This window comes from Odocoileus virginianus, chromosome 24 (genome assembly GCF_023699985.2).
Source record: "Odocoileus virginianus isolate 20LAN1187 ecotype Illinois chromosome 24, Ovbor_1.2, whole genome shotgun sequence".
Classification (NCBI taxonomy): domain Eukaryota; kingdom Metazoa; phylum Chordata; class Mammalia; order Artiodactyla; family Cervidae; genus Odocoileus; species Odocoileus virginianus.
The window spans coordinates 42021302-42043164 of record NC_069697.1 but is presented as its reverse complement, the minus strand read 5'-3'; the positions used below and the strand labels follow the sequence as shown (position 1 = coordinate 42043164).

The following is a 21863-nucleotide window of genomic DNA, read 5'->3' as shown; positions in this document are numbered from 1 at the left end:
GAATCTTAAACACACAGACAGGTATTCATTTCCCACAGCCAGGAAGTGGCCCATGTGATGCTTCATGGCTCCAAGGGGATCAGCCACAGGGGCAAAGCCTGGGACACACACACATAGCTTTGAGATTCAAGCACTAGGTTATCACTCCAATTATCATGGTGTCCTGAATATTAAATTCTGTCTCAAAATAAATAATCTTGACAAAATTCTCAGCCCTGATGACTCATTTATAAAATAATACACAACAGTCTTCATCTGGCTAGGAAGAAAACTGATGCTCATGAGGTGCTGTTCAGATCACTTTTGGTGCAATCAAAGGGATGGAGGATGAGATCCTCTTCCTTCAGATGTTTTCCAAGGCAGTGGACAGGAAGAATAAGACACTAAAATGTGAAAAGGGTATCTTAGCCCATTTTCTAGGTAGTCAACATTGTTAGCTTACTGTTCCTTAGAAGAAAGACGCAGTCTAGGAAGGGCTGTGCCTTGAATCCTGAGTTCCAAACAACCATCACAAATCCTGGCTGCCTATCCTTAATTCACTGTAAAATTACTGTAATTACTTAATTCACTGTAAAATCACAGTCTAAGAAAAGAATCTTCCTGCTCCTTAGTCATGATTTACACAAATGGGTCTAGGATTCCTACTGTGTAAAACCCAAAGCAGGGAGACTTGTTACATGGCTTCATTGTGCCACCCTCGCCCCTCACTGCTATGCAGATGCACATGGAAGAAAGTGGACTGGGTACCTTCATTGGGTAAAAACATACCTGCTTTCTACACCCCTAATTTATCCTCAGGCCACCAGCTAAAGGAGAGGTACAGCTGAATTACATGTTGGACAGAAAGACCCTGGATCTAGTGGCTCATCTCTTCACTCCAGTCTGTCCCTCCTTTTGAGACAGCCAGAAAAATAGAAAGGACAGACAAGCTAAGACTGATGTGGAAATCTAAACACACATGATGAAACTAAATATTTGTGTCTTTAGGAAAACTTTCTCTTCTATTTCCCACATTCCCCTCTCATCCCACAGAAGAAGGAACTTCCATCAACTATCTCAGAAATGCCGTAAAGGAAACATCTGTTCTTCCCAATCCCTCTTTCCTTAATCTTCCTTATGGAAATGGAAGTGATTAATAATCTGATTGGCTTATTTGCCTCAAGCCAAGAGACAGGATCCTACTGTCATCTCGGATACCTGAAAGCAAATTGAGGTCTGGGTTTTACCAATGCTGGATATCTGTGTTCAATAGTGGCAAACATCCTCTCTGCTTCCAGTTTCTCGTGTGATAAGTAGATCAAGCACTGGGTTTACCAGTTGATGATAAGAAGCTAAAAAAAGGGCAAAAATCAAGGGCTTGGGGGTATGAGGTATGGGAGGGAGAAGGGGAAGAGAACAGGCAAATGGAGCTATTCATGATTATGTGACTTGTGTATCATTCGCAACAGATTAGGTTCAGCAACGCTGAACAAAACCCCAAGTAACAATGGGTTAAAAAGATACACATTTACTTTCATTCCCCTCAACTACTATTTGGAGATAAGTTAAGGACTGAGAATGCTGCCCACAGTTATCAGGGACTAAGAATTTATTTTCAACTTCATATCCTACCTGTATAGCTTCTATTTTCGAGGTCACCATGAGGTTGCAAGGTAGCCACTGAAGCTCTAAATATTTCATCCACAATCCAGACAACAGGAAAGAGGAAGGGGCCAGATCAAAGGACAACCCTCCCAGCTGAATCAGAGGCTCCCTGGGAATGCCACCCACAGTGTCTGCTTCCATCTCACTGGCACCTCTGGCTGCAAGAAGCTGGGATGTGCAGTCTATTATCTTGACATGGTGCTGGCAAAATAAAATCATACCAACCACGATGTAAGTTAGGAAGGAACAGGTAGGGAATGACTGACTAGTCCTACAGGGCAGAGGAGAAGATGGAAAGGGAAGTTCAGACTCACTCCCCAGTGTATCCAGAACACAAAAGAACTGGCAAATTTTCTTCCCCTGTTATCTAAAGATAAATAGAAAATCGAGGGATTTCTCTGAATAAAATAGGACCACTACTCTATTACACATACACATGCAAAAACAGATCCATCTTTCACGGATAAATGCAAAAATAGGAATATGGCTATGGAGGAAAATGTTTCCCTTTGCAGCTATATCTTCCAGTCAAATATCATTTTGTGTGCATGTGTATGTCAATGCAGCCCAACCCTGCTGAGGTCCCATTATAAAAAGCAATAACCCCAAGTTCGTTCCTGGGATGTTCCCAAAGAACAGGTAGGAATCAGCCTTCCTTGGATCCTATCGGTGGCATCACGAAGTTAATTTTCCAAATCAGTATGTGCTGGGCAGGGTGGGGGGGGGGGGGGGGCAGTGGGGGAGGTGGGCAGTCCATCCGGGAAAGAGGCCTGAGCATGGAGGCCAAGCTTCAGGGAACAATGGGATGGAGACAGACGACCAGACAGAACAGCCCATCGGGAACACTGCGCAGAAAATTACCGCCAGCTCTGCCAGCTCCTGATCTGCCTGTGAAGGGGATTTCTACTATTACTCCATCAGCCGGCTTATCTTGCCAGAGTGGCATGTTGAGAGGAGACTATTTACTTGCCAGTTCAATCAGTCTCTCTGGCTACTTGATACAGCAGCTTTCAAAACATAAAGTTGAAAAACAAATGTTAAAGCTTGGGTTATTCTTTTCAGGAAGATGATGAATCATACTATAGACAGGAATAACAAAGATTCCTGGGAAGAAATACAGCGGAGAGGCTGCCATGATACACTTTGGAGGAGGCACGGGGACTCCCTTCATGATCTTTGTCCCAGAATTCAGGGACCATTGCTCTGGAACTGTATTAAAATTGTTGTTACTGGAAGTGTTACACACTTATGCTGTGCAAAAACTGACCATTTTTAAATGGGCAAATGCAAGGGCAAATAAAGTTTAACTATAAATCCACAGGGAGAAGGCAATGGCACCCCACTCCAGTCCTCTTGCCTGGAAAATCCCATGGACGGAAGGGCCTGGTAGGCTGCAGTCCATGGGGTCGCTGAGAGTCGGACATGACTGAGCGACTTCACTTTCACTTTTCACTTTCATGCATTGGAGAAGGAAATGGCAACCCACTCCAGTGTTCTTGCCTGGAGAATCCCAGGGACAGGGGAGCCTGGTGGGCTGCCGTCTGTGGTGTCACACAGAGTCGGACACGACTGATGCGACTTAGCAGCAGCAGCAGCAGCATAAATCCACAGAGTGATGATGTTTATTTTTTCAAAATAAACCATGGTCTGTAGGAATTCTCCAGGCCAGAATTCTGGAGTGGGTAGCCGTTCCCTTCTCCAGGGGATCTTCACAACCCAGGAATTGAACCAGAGTCTCCTGCACTGCAGGCAGATTATTTACCAGCTGAGCAACCAAGGAAGCCCTGTTAATGTGGGTGTTTGAAGAGCAGCAGCTTCTGAACTCAGGGTTCTCATTATTTAAGGGATAATAGTAAAAATCCTGCTTTCATGTACTTCAGGGTACTCAGAGGCTATAACTGCCAACACAAATAAAAATAAATAAAATAAAATAAAATAAAATAAAACAAAGTGCAACCCATCTCTGATAATAGCTTCAGCATCCCTGTCACTTAAGCATCAGAAACTCTGTGCCTCGAGTTCTTGGGGTCATCTCATGGTTCAACTAGGCTGCCCCATCTCAGGCTCTAGTGTCTCCTAACTCTCCAGATATCAGCAAGAATTAGTGCACTGAAGCTTCATCTTGGTCACACCCAAGACTGTCCTCAGGCATAAGTATCAGAACTTTTTCTCTTTGCATTTGGCTAAATATCAATTGTCCATTTGCAAAAGGAGTGGTTTATGTAAATGTAATTGATGCTTTATATCAGCAAATGGGTTACTTGCAAGGATGTCCCACTGCTTAAATGCTTGCTCAAGGGAATTCAGTAGCACTGACTACAAGGCACAGTGAGTGCTAAGGTTTAGATCTGCCCACAACATCTGCCCACAACTGATTTAGATTTGTCCACATTTGCTTTTTGATTCAAGAACACCTGTCTGAGGGCTGGATGGAGGTGAATGAGACAGTCAGTTACAGACCCTTTTCTTTACTGGAAATTGAGTTGCGAGCAGTCAGGTTAGAACACAGGAGCAAGAAAATCACCCTAGTCTCTTCTTTTTAATGGAAAGGACTTAGTTATCTTGTAGAAAACGTGCTTTAAAAATTGATGTCTCTGAGGCTGAGATAAATGGGATAAACTGACGGGGGCAAGAAGCAGAGGTCAGCAAATGTATTATTACAAGTTTCACACTTACCAGATGTCTGACCCTGACCAGATTCCTTAAGCTCTCTAAACCTTAAGTTTTCTCACCTCTAAAATGGGAGTCTTGGTGGTATTTCAGTTTTTGGAAAGAAAATTTTCTATATGTAGCCTTGAAACAAAGAGCAGAATGCCTAATAAATTGTTAAATTTCCTTATCTCCCCTCAAGAGGAACATTGGTTAATAGATCAGAAGATATTTTTTAGTAACCATAGCATGCCATGAAATGCCCAGTTTTACCTCTGACTTATCAAATGCTTATATAATAATACTTAAATCAGAATCACATGGAAATCTTGTTGAAAGTGCATTGCCTCCCTATATCAGGAGGCTGGGATTCAATAATTTGACAAGGAATCTGCATTATTTTTTTACCAACCTTGCTGATGATTTGGAGGCATGTCCAAACTTGAAACCCAACAGGTTAGGGCAATGTCAGTATAATAACAGAAAAGAGTCATTTTGATTTTCTCTAATAACGTTATCATTAAAGGAGATTAAAAGATGCATCCAATCAGTTAATAAAATTACAAATCTAAGCTTTAAAAAATGTAAGTGATTTTTAACTGAAATCTGAGGAAATCTCTTAGTGATTCAATTTAGCTAAGCCATGAAGTAGAAATTGTAAAGCTTCTTGATTTCACAGATGGTAAAATTCCAGTTCAAATGTCATGCCTCTCGGCAAAACCTCCCTGACAGTCTCATCCTCCTGTGTGGGATTAATTAAATCTCTTGATTGCTGGCTGTTAGCAAATTGTATTTAGATTCACTGTTTACACGGCCCTACCTACCATGAGCTTCTAGAGGGGAAAATACTAGCCATGTGATCGATCTTCTCCCCTTTTCAATATAACAGGCACACACGAACTATTAACTAAATGAGTACTGAATTTCACCATAAATTTCTTAAACTAACTTACACTTATTTTATAAAACTAAGAACATGTAGGAAATTTAGATATAACTGCTGGCAACATTTTGATATATTTGTTTGAATTTGCAAGTCCATTAATCTCTTTAAGAAAAGATGTTTCCTAACCTCAAGTTGTTTCTCCTACAAAGGAAAAGTGAAGCAATTTGCTTAAAAAACTACCCCCTAAGTTAAATATTGATTCAGCAACTCTTATTAATATAATCCCCTCTTCTCTACTGTGTAACTTTTTTTAAATGGATCGGCAATGGATGAATAATAAGCAACTCCTTTTACAAATATTTAAAGACACCATTCAAACCAAACAAAAACCTCTTTCCGCATCAATTTAGTGAGGCCTTAATTATTCTTCCTAAGCACACAGTATTATAAAGCATGGAATACACACACTCAGTTTACCTCCTGCTGAAATGACATTCGAGAAGGCTCGAGTGAAGTGCTGAAGGGCACTGGTAATTGCCCCCTCCCTTGTTACGCCTCTAAGTCAGCAGATGAACCAGAAGGAAAGTGGCAACAGTGGCAACAGCACTGAGTTTTGTGGCTACGTGGCTTCCATACACTGTTCCCTCTCAGGGAGCTCACAGTCTGTGCAGAAGGCAGATACGTGAAAAATTAATTGCCAGGCAATGGCACCCCACTCCAGTACTCTTGCCTGGAAAACCCCACGGACGGAGGAGCCCGGTGGGCTGCAGTCCATGGGGTCTCGAAGAGTTGGACATGACTGAGCAACTTCACTCTCACTTTTCACTTTCACGCACTGGAGAGGGAAATGGCAGCCCATTCCAGTGTTCTTGCCTGGAGAATCCCAGGGACGAGGGAGCCTGGCGGGCTGCCGTCTATGGGGCTGCACAGAGTAGGACACGACTGAAGCGACTCAGCAGCAGCAGCAGCAGCAAGGTGAAAAATGCCTTGTGGAAGATGCAGAGTTGTGCTAAGGGAGAGAAGAAAGAGGAAGAGCTGCCTGAGGATCAGGTCTGATAGACGGGAAAACATCTGATTGGGGTCTTAAACGGTGAATAAGAATTCACCCAGAGATGTTCATAAGGTCAGGAATTATGTTTACTGAGCTTGCTTTTTAGGTAGTTCAGGTCTGTACCCTCAAAAAGAGTCTTTAAAAATGTTTAACAATAAAATATATGAACGTATAAGCTGATAAAGGATCAGGGGGAGTAGAGTCACGTCAGCAGATGCTAACAGCCCGGCCAATAAGTTTCAGTTCAGTTCAGTTCAGTTCAGTTCAATCGCTCAGTCGTGTCTGACTCTTTGTGACCCCATGAATCACAGCACGCCAGGCCTCCCTGTCCATCACCAACTCCCGGAGTTTACTCAAACTCATGTCCATCGAGTCGGTGATGCCATCCAGCCATCTCATCTTCTGTCGTCCCCTTCTCCTCCTGCCCCCAATCTGTCCCAGCATCAGGGTCTTTTCCAATGAGTCAACTCTTCACATGAGGTCGCCAGAGTATTGGAGTTTCAGCTTCAGCATCAGTCCTTCCAATGAACACCCAGGACTGATCTCCTTTAGGATGGACTGGTTGGAACTCCTGCCAATAAGTTTAGGCCACATAAAATCTAGTTATGCTCATGAAAATGCGGGCAGCAGGGTGACCAATTTACCAGCAGAGGGAGAAGGAAAGACACACAGAATACACAGGATTTATTCATTTTCCCCAATAAAGACTAAGCTCCTTCACATGCTTTTGTTAATTAGTAACTTTTCCAATTTATAGTCCAGAGACACACTGTGCTGTTCGTAAACAGCTGTTGTAAGTCATACACAAGATTTTATTTAGACCACATCACCTTAATTTTTATTTCTGCCTCATTCAGCTCAATGTCGGCACATTTGTGGGAGTCATAAATTGGTATTTACTTAGATTACTTAGCGACACCTAGTGGCAGGGACTGGGACCAAAGGCTACCTGAGCACTGAAGCGTGTGCATCTATCTTCATGTTTTGCTCCATGAAAGCCCTCATACTTCAAGTGTTCTTTTCAGCTCATTCTAATGACATGCAATGGTTAATTGTATGTGTCAACCTGACTGGGCCAGTAGGTTTCCAGATTAAAAATGATTACTGGGTGTGTATGTAAGAATGTTTCTGATGAGAATAACATTTGAATCAGGGCACTCAGTAAAGTAGATCACCCTCTCCAAAGTGAGTGAGCACCATTTCATAAGGACCTGAATAGGAAAAAAAAAAAAAAAGGCAGAAGAAGAAGGAATTATCCCTTTTACTTCCTGTCTGTCTGCTTGAACTGGGACTTTGATCTTCTCTTGCCCTTGGACTGGGGTTTATATTATACCATCCACTCCCCTTGCTCTCAGGCATTCAGACTCAGACTGGAATTATACCACTGGCTTCTCTGGGCCTCCAGCTTGCAGACAGCACACTGTAGGACGTCTCAGCTTCCATACCTGTATGAGCTGATTCTCCACAATAAATCTTTTCAGATCTAAAGCTATATACACAGCTATATATCTTACTGGTTCTGTTTTTCCGGAGAACTCTAATGCTAGATTCTAAAGCTAATCCATGCAAGCAGCTTGACCTGAAACAGAAGTGATAAGAGAGGGGAAAAAAGAGAAATAGAAGAACAAGAGGGATGGAGAGAGGAGAAGAGACCTCTGGCTGAAACTGAAGAGCTGTTTTAAAGTTGCAGAGGAACCAAGGTCAGTTATGAGGGTATTTATTATTTGGCCACATTCATAAGAAGAAATGGGGCTCCCCAAGTGGTGCAGTCACAAAAAGTCCACCTGCTAATACAGGAGATGCAAGAGACATGGGTTCAGTCCCTGGGTCGGGAAGATCCCCTGGAGTAAGGAATGACAACCCACTCCAGTATTCTTGCCTGGAAAATCCCAGGGACAGAGGAGTCTGGCAGGCTATAGTCCATGGGGTCACAGAGAGCCAGACATGGATGAGCACACAGCACACACACACACACATAATAAGAAATAGAGACAGAGGTCCACCTGTTGATTCAGATGTAATGAGAACCTCTGGCAGTCTGAAGAAGAAAGACTCAATATTTTGTTCCTATCTTTTCCACTCAGATTTGAGAATATAGAATAAAAATGTCTATGATAATTTCAAAGTACAAGATACATCCAAATGTAGACTTAAAAAAAATTGTCTTCATAAATTATAAAATGCCTTTCACACATCTCAATCTCTGTCCCCTCTGTCCCTTCTTTCTTCACCTTATCACGTCCACTTGCTTTTCCCACTAAATGGATGTCTTGAGATGTGAACATTAATCTCATTTAGAGCAACATTCAGTGTTGCTCTAAAAATAAAGTGGTGATTTGCTACCCTAGCATATCCTGTCAGAAACCCAATCAATCTACCAAAGTAATAAAAAAGCCAAACAAATACAGTCATTAATAAAATTAATTTAAAAAACAAAAGTATAACAAAGTTACTAGAAGTGAGGGTGCCTGTGACAACTTTACATGAGTTGAAGGTTTGAATCCTAGACAAATCTCATCCAAGGGTTCTGTGGGAACTCAAACAAGAAGCTGCTGCCTTAAATCCTTTGAGAACTCACAGAACAGGAATAATGTTACAGGACTGGACTCAATTTTAAAAACTACAACAGATTTCTGAGAATGCAGGCCAGGGAACCCTTAACATGGTTTTATTGCTTATTCCCTAAATCATAGCTGACTCTTTGAGACCCCATGGGCTGTAGACTACCAGGCTCCTCTGAGCATGGGCTTTCCCAGGCAAGAATACTAGAGTGGGTTGCCATTTCATTCTCCAGGGGATCTTCTCAACTCAGGGATCAAACCTGCGTCTCCTGCATTGGCAGGTGGATTCTTTACCACGGAGCCACCTGGGGAGCCCAAGAGGAGCTGGCCCTCTTCCCTTTCCAACAGTAGGGCCCATCACCTATGTGTTTAGCCCTTTAAGGTTCTGGGCCCCTAGGAACTTTATCTGAAACATTAGGAGCTCCTTGCTCCTTGGAGGTGGAATTCAGAGATGGTGTTGTGTGGAGCAGCCTTGATTCTGAGGTCCAGGCATTGTGTGGGCACCTGGGTGAACTGAAGTGTTTCAGAGACACCAAAATCCCAGGCAGCAAGACTGATTCTAACCTCTGCCTATTGAGGGTGTGTGGCATCTATTGGTCTCCATCTCTTTCCCAGAGGACTGAGGAAAGTAGGGAATGACCATGAAGAGTCTCTGCATTTTTAGAGGATCTTGCCCAAAGCCATGAAACATGACAGTGGGATTTCAGGCAGGTGTGGGGGATATTTTGAGGAGAAGAGAAACACTGCATTGTGTCCAAAATAAAACTGATATGAAAGTCTTTATTTTATGAAAACCTCCTGCTACTTATATTTTTAACATTTAAGAAAACAATGACAAAAATCAGATATTTGTTCATATTTAACAGCCCTACTTTAAAGTGGCGCTTTATCTTAAATAATACTGGGCAAGTAGCAATCATTTATTAATATTTTGGTTAAAAAACTGATATTTTCAAGTTGTGTTACAAAAATAATTAAATGTTAAAATACACATTATAATACACAGATACATAATCCCAATCCTTACATGTCCTTACCAGCAAAAGACAATATTGTTTTATTTCCTCAGAACAGAGTCTGACCCATGCTATCTTTTCCCATGGAGTCACTTTGAATAAAAATGTGCTTGACTGAATGGCAATACAAAGTTGAAGTATTTTGTCACTGTCAACATTAGTAACATCAATAATAGTTATTAAAATCAATGTATATTCATACATTGATTCACTACAAATGTATATTCACTACAAAATGCTTCAAAAATAAGATAGATTAGTAGATACATGGGAGGAATAACAGATAGAGATCTGTGATAGTGGAAGTAGAGTGCAATGTTTATGGTAGAACCTAGGTGGTGGGTTCATGGATGTTCACTTTAAAATCCTTTCAACTTTGCTATATGTTTTAAAATTTTCATAATGGTATATTGGGAAAAAGTCAGTGAGAAGCAAAACAAAATAGTTCTATGATTAAAAAAATTAATGCATGGGATTTCTTCAGAATTATTTTACCAGATATTCATTTGATAAAGACAACTAAGAGAAGTCTTTCCTAATTTTGACAATAGTCAACACAGCTTGACCTTCATGAAAAAGGAAAGATATACATGGGTTTATCTGAATTATCAATATAAATGTGAATGTATTTACCTGGATTATCTACATGTATGTATGTATACACATGCATATAAATGTATATGTATGTATGTGTGTACATATTATTAGAGGATGTATTAGGATGTATTAGAGGATGCAGAGAATGAAGGGGTGATAAAGAATAAGATAAAGGAACCATGAAAAACTGCAAAAGCTTTAAACAGATCTGAAAGGTGAGGTCTGACTATTTTAGATTAGAAAAGCCACCAAAAGAAGTTCTGTCTAAAATATGTTGACGGAAAGCCAGGATGAATTGCTTGGTAACTATACTAGCGCAAGATGAATATGAAAATGCACTTTCACATCTCTGCTAGGGTCAGGGGATTTAATGATTTGCTCCCCCAGCCGAGAATCAGATTCACTTGTGAGACACTGACGTTCACCCCTCTAAAGCTCAGATTCAGTGCGTCTGGGGTGGGACTTGGGCATCCATATTGTTATTAATGCCAGAGGAGATTCCCATGCACAGCTGGTTTTGAGCACTATTTCTTTGCCCCTGAAACTGCAGACAGCAAATTATTTCTTAGTCATGAGAGCAGCAGACCTATAAATTTCTCTTTAAATTATTAGTCCTTGCTGTTCTTTCCTCCCATCTCGTTCAGCTCTGTTCTGTTAGTTGAAAGGTTGTTATTTTCTCCAGGGCTCCAATAAACCATCATTTCAAACTCGAAGAAAATACATTTATAAGATCTAATTGTGGTCTTAAAAAAAAAAAAAAGACTTGAAATAAAGCAGAGGAAGTTGGTCAAACAGGGCTTCCAAAGAAGAAATAAACATGTAGGGAAGGGGAGGAGAAGGGCAGTACGGGCTCACAAAAACTAGGGAAACACTTTTTTGTCACAGTGAAGCACTCTTTAGAGATCTGAGGTAGAATATCACCAGTTAGCCAGGTTCAGAAGAGTGGGGGGTGATCACACATGGCAATGTGCCCTCATGAGTTCTGGTTTATGTCTATAGGGCCAGCATAATTGTTAACAACAGTCCTTCGCTGACTTTAGACAATAAATTACAAGGTCACCCCAAGGTTAAGTAAGAGTGTTTGGAAGATCCGATTATAAATATGTAAATATAGACTTTAGCAAGTTTTTTAACCTCTAAGCCTTTGCACCTTCATTTGTACCTTGAGAATGCTATCTTGAAGACTGTTGTGAGGCTTAAATCAAGGCGAAACGCCTGGCTCCAAGGTTGCCACTGTGTGGGGGCTCAACACGCAGCAGTGGTTCATCCCACAGCTTGGAACCCAGACTGCCTGAGGTCAGATCAAGACTCCATCACCCCTGTGCACTGTGGCTTGGAACAATTTCCTTGCCATCTCAATGTCTCAGTTTCTTTTCTATAAAATGTATATAAGGAGAGTCTTTGCCTAGCAGAATGTGTTTTATAGATAAAATGAGTAAGATAAGCATAGTGCCTTGAACAATACTTGGCACATAGTATCAGTATCAGTTCAGTCACTCAGTCATGTCCAACTCTGCAACGCCTGGACTGCAGCACGCCAGGCTTCCCTGTCCATCACCAACTCCTGGAGCATGCTCAAACTCACGTCCATCAAGTCAGTGATGCCACCCAACCATCTCATCCTCTGTTGTACCCTTCTCCTCCCTCTTTCAATTTTCCCCAGCATCAGGGTCTTTTCCAATGAGTCATTCTTCACATCAGGTGGCCAAAGTATTGGAGATTCAGCTTCCGCATCAGTCCTTCCAATGAATATTCAGAACTGATTTCCTATACGATTGACTGGTTTGATCTCCTTGCAGTCCAAGGGATTCTCAAGAGTCTTCCCCAACACCACAGTTCAAAAGCATCAATTCTTTGGTGCTCAGTTTTTTTTATGGTCCAACTCTCACATCCATGCATGACTACTGGAAAAACCACAGCTTTGAGTAGACAGACCTTTGTCGGCAAAGTAATATCTCTTTTTCAATATGCTGTCTAGGTTGGTCATAGCTTTTCTTCCAAGGAGTAAGCATCTTTTAATTTCATGGCTGCAGTCACCATCTGCAGTGATAGTGATAGGATATTCAGTAAATATATTATTATTAATCAAAAGAGATTTAGATTTTTAATCTCATACCTTGTGGATAAAATTACATCTTATCACTTAATTTGAAGGTTTTCTTGTGGTACAAAAATATTTAGGGCAAAACTAAGACTCATAAACTGCTGGCTTCTGCTTTGACCTTCTCCATTCTATTATTTTACATTCATGAACTAGAGCTATTCTTTCTCCCTTTAAAACTGTGTTTGTGGTTTGTTTGTTTGCATAAGCACTCAGAACCTCTTCCAAAATGTTCTCTTGCTGTCGTTACTCCTAATTCCCATTCTAGGAGAGTGAACCCCACAGGGCTACATCTGGGCATGACCTTGCTGTCCCTGCCTTCTTCATGAGATGAAGCATTGTGGAAGGAATAAGAGGATGGACTATGTGTTAAACAGGAGACTGGTCTCAGAAACTAAAGGGTAACTGACAGCAGAGAATTTGTTTCAACCAAATTTTTCAGCCCAAAGGAGCCAGAAAGAAACAGAGCATCTAAGTTATAGGGAGGAGGGAGTTTCCTTCTCTTTATGTAAGTAAAATAAAGTGGCAGGCTAATATCAGAGATGGATTAATATTTACTTATTCATATAACTACATCCTTCAATGCATAGACAATTGGAAAACTAATTGCCATGTTTAATTTTATTAGTTTTTATTAATAGAAAAAACTTTTTATTATGTTTTATTAGCTCACACTGGTAGCTACTTCTAGCAAGTCAAAGAAACAGGCCTAACTTATAAATAGTTTATTGAAAGAACTTAACTCAGTGGGATACAAGCAGATTGCAACTTTGTTGCCTAAAATATTCTTTCAACCTGTTCTTCCCCACCCCTGGATGAAATCTTGGTCATTCTCAGATAATAAATCATAAGTTTCATTTTCAACACACACAGGCACACACACACACATACACATGCACTTTCTCTCTCTCTCCAGTCAGAGTAATATTAAAATTTCAAACTCTTATCTGATTTAAAATTTTTACCTTTCCCTGGCCTGAAATGACCCCATTTCCTAATAAGGTCACATTCTTAGGTAATGGGGATTAGGACTTCAACATATATTTTTGGTGAACCTGGTTCAATCCATAACATGCCTGCATACTACTTCACTGCCTCTCTGAGAAATGTTAAGCATGATGGAAGTCTTGAGAGCAGAGAGAACAAACTATTTTGAATAAAGAGTGAATCCTACAAACCACCTTGAAACAACAATAGCATTATTTCTACCTTCTGTCTCAAAGTTTTACTCAAAATATGTTCTTTAAACTATGACCATCTTAATAAAGATGCTTCTACCATGATGAAGTTTAACAAGAGCAAAGCCTTACACTCAATAAAATGTATATTTTTACAGCAGGGATTTGACTTTACTATATGGAAAACAAAACTTAATTTTTTGACCAATGTTGGGAGAGAAAGCAGACAGGCAAGTCCAGCTTTGTGCAACTAATTGTCTACGTTTAACCAAAGGGTTGTGTAGTACTGATTGCAGACAGTCAATTCTCCAATTTGTGCTTCCTCTCCCAGAGTGTGGAGCGGTTACTCACCCAGAGATTCTATGACTACCACTTACCAGTGGAATGTGAGCTGAAGTGACATGTGTTAACTTCTAGGTTGCATGATCTCATTTTCCATCCATCAGCTGCAGCAGATGACATCAAGGCTCTAGAGGCATAAGATGGGAGGAATGTAATGAGTGAATTACTGTGTAAAGAAAAACTGCCCACCAACCAGGGCACTCATTAGACTGTTAGGTTTGGTGGGTATATCTCTCAGCTTCAGGTTTATGTGGTGCAGTAGGTGGTGCTAGCCTACCTAGTTAATACAGAAAGTCACCCCTTAACACAGAGTACATTGCAACAAAAACCACATTACACTGGTTTGGAGGTCAAGTGCAGGCAGTGAGCAAAGATACTGCAGGTTGGAAAAAGTGGAACTCAATACTATAACAGAGGCAAAATATTTGGTAAAATTGCCACTTGTCATAACTCAGACAGACTAAATGCTTACTGAGCCTGTGTCCTTAGGAAAAGTGGTTGGAAAGACTATTAACGTGTGGCACCCTTTCTTCTTGCCTTTAGCAAAATACAGCAAAACAAACAAACAAACAAAAAAACCAACATTACACAAAAATAGGCTGATTTGAAATCACAGTTGGAAATCAAAAGGATGAAAAAGCTAACTCCTCTAGAATCTAAGAAGTAGAAAACTGAAAAATAAAACCTTTGAGAAACAGAAGACTGTTAAGAATCCTAAGGTAAAGTGATTCAGTCCCATGGCAAAAATCAGCATAAAGCTATTGAAGTCCCACCCAAGCCTATTCTTTTGAATGTGTCCAAAGCAGATACTATTAAGGTGGAAAACAGGGGCTTGGGGAGAGGAAACAGTCATGTATTTAAGTCATATGACCTTTAGGAATTAATTTGGGATGGTGATTCCTGATACATGGGACTGAACGGAAAAAAATAGATCAAAATTCTACTATGTTTCTGAGGGCTCTTTGCTGCCCCCCCAAAAAAACCCCACTATAGTAGTCCACCATTATTCAAGTCTTTAGGAAGCTTCCATTAGCCTCTTATCCTTATCAATCAGAGGGTGGACAGAATGAAAATCACAATCACAGAAAACTAACCAAACTGATCACATGAATCACAGCCTTGTCTAACTCAATGAAACTATGAGCCATGCCATGTAGGGCCACCCAAAACGGATGGGTCATGGTGGAAGGCGTTAACAAAATGTGGTCTAATGGAGAAGGGAATGGCAAACCACTTCAGTATTCTTGCCTTGAGAACCCCATGAACAGTATGAAAAGGCAAAAAGACAGGACACTGAAAGATGAACTCCCCAGGCTGGTAGGTGCCCAATATGCTACTGGAGAAGAGTGGAGAAATAACTCCAGAAAGAATGAAGAGGCAGAGCCAAAGAGAAAAAAACACCCAGCGGTGGATGTGACTCGTGATGGAAGTAAAGTCTAATGCTGTAAAGAGCAATATTGCATAGGAAGCTGGAATGTTAGGTCTACGAATCAAGGTAAATTGGAAGTGGTCAAACAGGAGATGATAAGATGACACTGACATTTAGTAATCAGTGAACTAAAATGAAATGGAATGGGCGAATTTAATTCAGATGACCATTATATCTACCACTGTGGGCAAGAATCCCTTAGAAGAAATGGAGTAGCCTTCACAGTCAACAAGAGAGTCTGAAATGCAGTACCTGGGTGCAATCTCAAAAACTACAGAATGATCTCTGTTCATTTCCAATGCAAACCATTCACTATCAAAGTAATCCAAGTCTATGCCCTACCACTAAAGTCAAAGAAGCTGAAGTTGAATGGTTCTATGATGACCTGCAAGACCTTCTAGAACTAACACCCAAAAAAGATGTCCTTTTCATGATAGGGGACTGGAATGCAAATGTAGGAAGTCAAGAGATACCTGGAATAAAAGGAAAGTTTAACCTTGGAGTACAAAATGAAGCAGGGCAAAGGCTAACAAGAATTTTGCCAAGAGAACTCACTGGTCATAGCAAACACCCTCTTCCAACAACACAAGAGATGACTCTACAAATGAACATGGCCAGACTATCAATACTGATCAGATTGATTATATTCTTTTCAGTTGAAGATGGAAAAGCTCTATATAGTCAGCAAAAACAAGAACAGATGATAACTGTGATTCAGATCATGAACTCCTTATTGCCAAATTCAGGCTTAAATTGAAGAAGTAGAGAAAACCACTAGATCATTCAGGTACAACCTAAATCAAATCCCTTATGATTATACAGTGGGAGTAAAAAATAGATTCAAAGGATTAAATCTGACAGAGTGCCTGAAGAACTATGGACAGAGGTCTGAAACACTGTATAGGAGGCAGTGATCACAACCATCCCCAAGAAAAAGAAATGCAAAAAGGCTAAATGGTTGTCTTAGAGGCCTGACAAACAGCTATGGAAAGAAGAGAAGTGAAAGGCAAAGGAGAAAAGGAAAGATACACCCACTTGAATGCAGAGTTCCAAAGAACAGCAATGAGAGATAAGAAAGCCTTCCTCAGTGATCAGTGCAAAGAAATAAAGGAAAAGAATAGAATGGGAAAGACTAGAGATCTATTCAAGAAAACTAGCAATACCAAGGGAACTTTTCATGCAAACATGAGCACAATAAAGGACAGAAACAGTGTGGACCTAACAGAAGCAGAAGATATCAAGAATAGGTGGCAAAAATACATAGAACTATACAAAAAAATATCTTAATGACCCAGATAGCCACGATGGTGTGATCCCTCACCTGTTGATGGGCATCCTGGAGGGTGAGGTCAGGTGGACCTTGGGAAGCATCACTAGGAACAAAGCTAGTGGAGGTGATGGAATTCTAGTTGAGCTATTTCAAATCCTAAAAGATGATGCTGTGAAAGTGCTGCACTCAATATGCCAGCAAACTTAGAAAGCTCAGCAGTGGTCAAAGGACTGCAAAAGTTCCATTTTCATTCCAATCCCAAAAGAAAGGCAATGCCAAAGAATGTTCAAACCACTGCACAATTGTGCTCATCTCACACACCAGCAAAGTAATGTTCAAAATTCTCCAAGCCAGGCTTCAACAGTACACGAACCAAGAATCTCCAGATGTTCAAGTTGGATATAGAAAAGACAGAGGAGCCAGAGATCAAATTGCCAACATCCAATGGATCATAGAAAAAAGCAAGAGAAGTCCAGAAAAACATCTACTTCTGCTTCACTGGCTATGCTAAAGCCTTTGACTGTGTTGGACCACAACAAACTGTGGAAAATTCTGAAAGAAATGGGAATGCCAGACCACCTGACCTGCCTCCTGAGAAATCTGTATGCAGGTCAAGAAGCAACAGTTAGAACTGGACATGGAACGATGAACTGGTTCCACATTGGGAAAGGAATATGTCAAGGTTGTATATTGTCACCCTGCTTATTTAACTTATTTGCAGAGTACATCATGCAAAATATCGGGCTGGATGAAGCACAGTCTGGAATAAAAATTGCCATGAAAAATATCAGATTGCTAGGAAAAATAACCTCATATATGCAGATGACACCACCCTTATGGGAGAAAGCAAAGAGAAACTAGAGAGCTGCTTGATGAAAGTGAAAGAAGAGAGTTAAAAAGCTGGCTTAAAACTCAACATTCAAAAAATGAAGATCATGGAATCCAGTCCCATCACTTCATGGCAAATAGATGGGGAAACAACAGAAACAGTGATCGACTTTACTTTCTTGGGCTTCAAAATCGCTGCAGATGGTGACTGCTGCCATGAAATTTAAAGACGCTTGCTCCTTGGAAGAAAAGCTATGACCAACCTAGACAGCATATTAAAAAGCAGAGACGTCACTTTGCCGACAAAGGTCCATCTAGTCAAGGCTATGGTTTTTCCAGTAGTCATGTATGGATGTGAGAGTTGAACTATAGAGAAAGCTGAGCGCCAAAGAATTGATGCTTTTGAACTGTGGTGTTGGAGAAGACTTTTGAGAGTCCTTTGGACTGCAAGGAGATCAAACCAGTCCATCCTAAAGGAGATCAGTCCTGAATATTCATTGTAAAACTTGATGCTGAAGCTGAAGGTCCAATACTTTGGCCACTTGATGCGAAGAACTGACTCACTGGGAAAGACCCTGATGCTGGGAAAGAGCAAAGTCAGGAGAAGAAGGGGATGGCAGAGGATGAGATGGTTGGATGGCATCACCAACAAGATTGACATGAGTTTGAGCAAGCTCCAGGAATTGGTGATGGACAGGGAAACCTGGCATGTTACAGAGTCGACAGGACTGAGTGACTGAACTGAATTCAAGTCTTAAAATCCTTGGAACCCTAAACTTCCAAGGGTGAAATAATTAGCAGTGAAAACTCTACAGATCTTTTGAATAATTCCTAAATTCCACTTCAGATGGACCATTAAGGGGAAAAACAGAATTTTTCAGAAAACGAAGCCAGGTTCCACAGAGCATAACAGTTTCTCCCAGAGACAGAGTAAGAAGGCTCTAATCTAGAAACGCCACCCACTCCCCACCCAGATGACTCCTGTGTCCTTTTGATATGCCCCCATTAATTTTTTTAATGATGTTCTGTTTTTCCTGGTTTGCTTTGGACTTCTGTTTGCCAGGAACCAGCACACAAGATCCCACCCATGACAAGGTCACGAGGAGAAAACCTGACAGGCAAGGCAGATCAGGTTTTCAGGGATTCCAAAAAGCTGCCCCCTGCGCTCACCTTAAAGATGGTATCTGTCTTTCTGATGCCTGCCTCAAAAGACTACTCCCTAATTTCTGTGACACAGGCAGAAGGCCTTCTCCAATCTCTTCCCAAATAAGAATCAATTTAGAACTTTAATCAATAAGTTTCCTGGGTGGTGGTATTTTATGAGATTATCCAGGATGAAAGAAGTGTTTTAATTTAAACTCCTTTGCTGGTATTTTAGTTTGTTTGGCAAATGCATTTATGCCCTTGGTACTAATACACATGATTGCTTATAATACCCTAATCATAAAATAGCATAAAGAACCTGATTATATAAAAGCCCTAATAGACATAGTGCCTTTTTGAGGGGTGAAGGAGTCCTATTAGAAAACATAAGAAAAATTATTCTAAAGGTGGTTATTGGGTTGACGTTTGCTTGCTGTGTTTTGCTTGCTGTGTTTTTGCTTTTAATGTGCTAAGGTTGTGTTATAGAAACCATTGTTAATATAGTTACAGATCTAGAAAAATAAGAGCTTAGCCCTAGTGTGGTACCAATGAGATGGTTGTTAATTGTCAGCCAGGAGTGCTAGGCAGAGGCCGCCTCACCAAAGTCGCAGAGTCAGTCTGGGGTAAACTTCTTAGATAAACTCAACTGACAACTTCTGCAGAAGGATTAATTTTTGTGTTAACAGGTTATACTTCTACTCTGTACTGTTGCCCTATGAGACTGCTACCTTTCAGTTAAGGTCACCATAGAAACGGAAAATAGGTTTACATTCACCTGACCTCCATAAAATGTTAATAGGCCCCAAGGCCAGAAGATAATGCACAAGACCCTCATAAACAAAGAAGTATGCAGAAAACACCCTGGTTTCGTGAAAAACAAGCTGATGTAATGTTAAATTATCTTCCCCTTAGAAATGTACTAACTTAGGCTATAAAAGCCACGGTAAAAAATAAAACATTGCCAGGCCCTGCAAACACCCTCGTCTGGTCACTCTCTCTCTCTCTCTCTCTCTCTCTTCCTCGCAGACTTGTCCCTATCAAGGCTGGTCTCATGTGTCTTCTCTCACCGACGCCGTTCATCCCGAGGGTACCCCTTGGATCCTGCTGAGGCTGGACCCTGGCATCTGTTGTCACAGTCCTAGAATCAGATATTATTCCAAGGGGTTCACCTTCATCTTTATGGGCAATGGCATTTAGTAACGAGAATAGTTGTACTTATTTCTATTGACATGTCTTTATTTCTAGGCTCTTTTTGCAGGCAACCTGGGGTACTGAAGGGGTGAGAGATATATTTATTTATATCTTACTGTCCATGAGTTTATGCTAATATCTCCAATTGCAGTCCAGCTCCAGATGGTTCAGTCTTCCTGCTATCCATATTGTAGCTCTTAAAGTGAAAAAACTGGCTCCAGTTTTCTCAGTATATTTATTCATTTGTTCAATCTTGATTTTACACAGAAACTTTCAAGTTGCTAGCCCATACTACTAATGCAAAAAACAAACAAACAGACAAAAAATCCTAATTGGAATTCATATCTGTCTCTAATTCTTTTTATCTTCAGTCTGATAAAAGACAAAAAGCCAATGTATACATTCAAAAGTCAGTCAGTTATTCATTTTATCTATTCAGTGTGACTTTATTACTAATTTGGAAAAGAGTCAAGTTTATGTGTTTCTGTTTATATACCATTTTGAAGAGTTTTCATATCTTTGTTAATGCAATTAGACACTATTTCTTGTTATGTTCCAATTCTCACCCATCTCCTCATTCTTTTCCCATCCACTCTTATAGGTAAGCAATTTCACTATTTTGGTTTCTCCTTCCCACATTTCTTTTTGCACATTCACGTTGTATAAACTATGGTATGTCCTACAGTTGAGTACCATGAAGGTTTATAAAATAACAAGAAATATCTCTATGGAGTGATATGGAATAATTTCTATGGCATACTATGAAGTGAAAATGCAAAGTGCAAAAGATTAATAGTTCTTAATAAGACAATAAACTATAATATGTTAACCTAATTATAGATTTTGGAGAGCAGAGATCTCTTCAAGAAAATTAGAGATACCAAGGGAATATTTCATGCACAGATGGGCACAATAAAGGACAGAAACAGCAAGGACTTAACAGAAGCAGAAGAGATTAAGAAGAGGCAGCAAGAATACAGAGAAGAATTATACAAAAAAAGGTCTTAAAAACCCAGATAACCATGATAGTGTGGTCACTCACCTAGAGCCAGATATCCTTAAGTGTGAAGTGAAGTGGGCCTTAGGAAGCATCAGTATGAACAAAGCCAGTAGAGATGGAATTCCAGCTATTTCAAATTCTAAAAGATGATGCCATTAAAATGCTGTACTCAGTATGCCAGCACATTTGGAAAACTCAGCAGTGGTCACAGGACTGCAAAAGTCAGTTTTCATTCCAATCCCAAAGAAGGGCAATGCCAAAGAATGTTCGAATTACTGCACAATTGCACTCATCTCACATGCTAGCAAGGTAATGCTCAAAATCCTTCAAGCTAGGCTTCAACAGTACGTGAACTGAAAACTTTCAGATGTACAAGCTGGATTTAGAAAAGGCAGAGGAGACAGAGATCAAATTGCCAACATTCAATGGATCATCGAAAAAGCAAGAGAATTCCAGAAAATATCTACTTCTGCTTCATTGACTATCTAAAGCCTTTGACTGTGTGGATCACAACAAACTGTGGAAAATTCTGAAAGAAATGGGAATGCCAGACCACCTGACCTGCCTCCTGAGAAATCTGTATGCAGGTCAAGAACCAAGTTAGAACTGGACATGGAACAACAGACTGGTTCCAAATTGGGAAAGGATTACATCAAGGCTGTATATTGCCACCTTGCTTATTTAACATATACGCAGAGTAGATCATGCAAAATTCCAGGCTAGATGAATCACAAGCTGGAATTAAGACTGATGGGAGAAAAATCAACAGCCTCAGATATGCAGATACCACTCTAATGGCAGAAAAGGAAGAAGAACTAAGTCTCTTGATGAGGGTGAAGGAGGAGAGTGAAAAAGCTGGCTTAAAACTCAACATTCAAAAACCGATCATGGTATCTGGTCCCATCACTTCATGGCCAATAGACGCTGAGAAAGTAGAAACAACGACAGATTTTATTTTGGGGGGCTCCAAAATCAGT

General features: G+C 40.5%; 1 long non-coding RNA gene across 1 annotated transcript; it reads right to left on the bottom strand.

Moving 5' to 3' along the window:
• Window positions 1-9551: 9551 nt before the first annotated feature.
• LOC139030859 (uncharacterized) lies at window positions 9552-18245 on the bottom strand. Its single transcript, XR_011483293.1, has 2 exons — window positions 14061-18245; window positions 9552-12444 (listed from the first exon to the last, which is right to left on the bottom strand). It is a non-coding gene; the product is annotated as an uncharacterized lncRNA (long non-coding RNA).
• Window positions 18246-21863: the final 3618 nt, after the last annotated feature.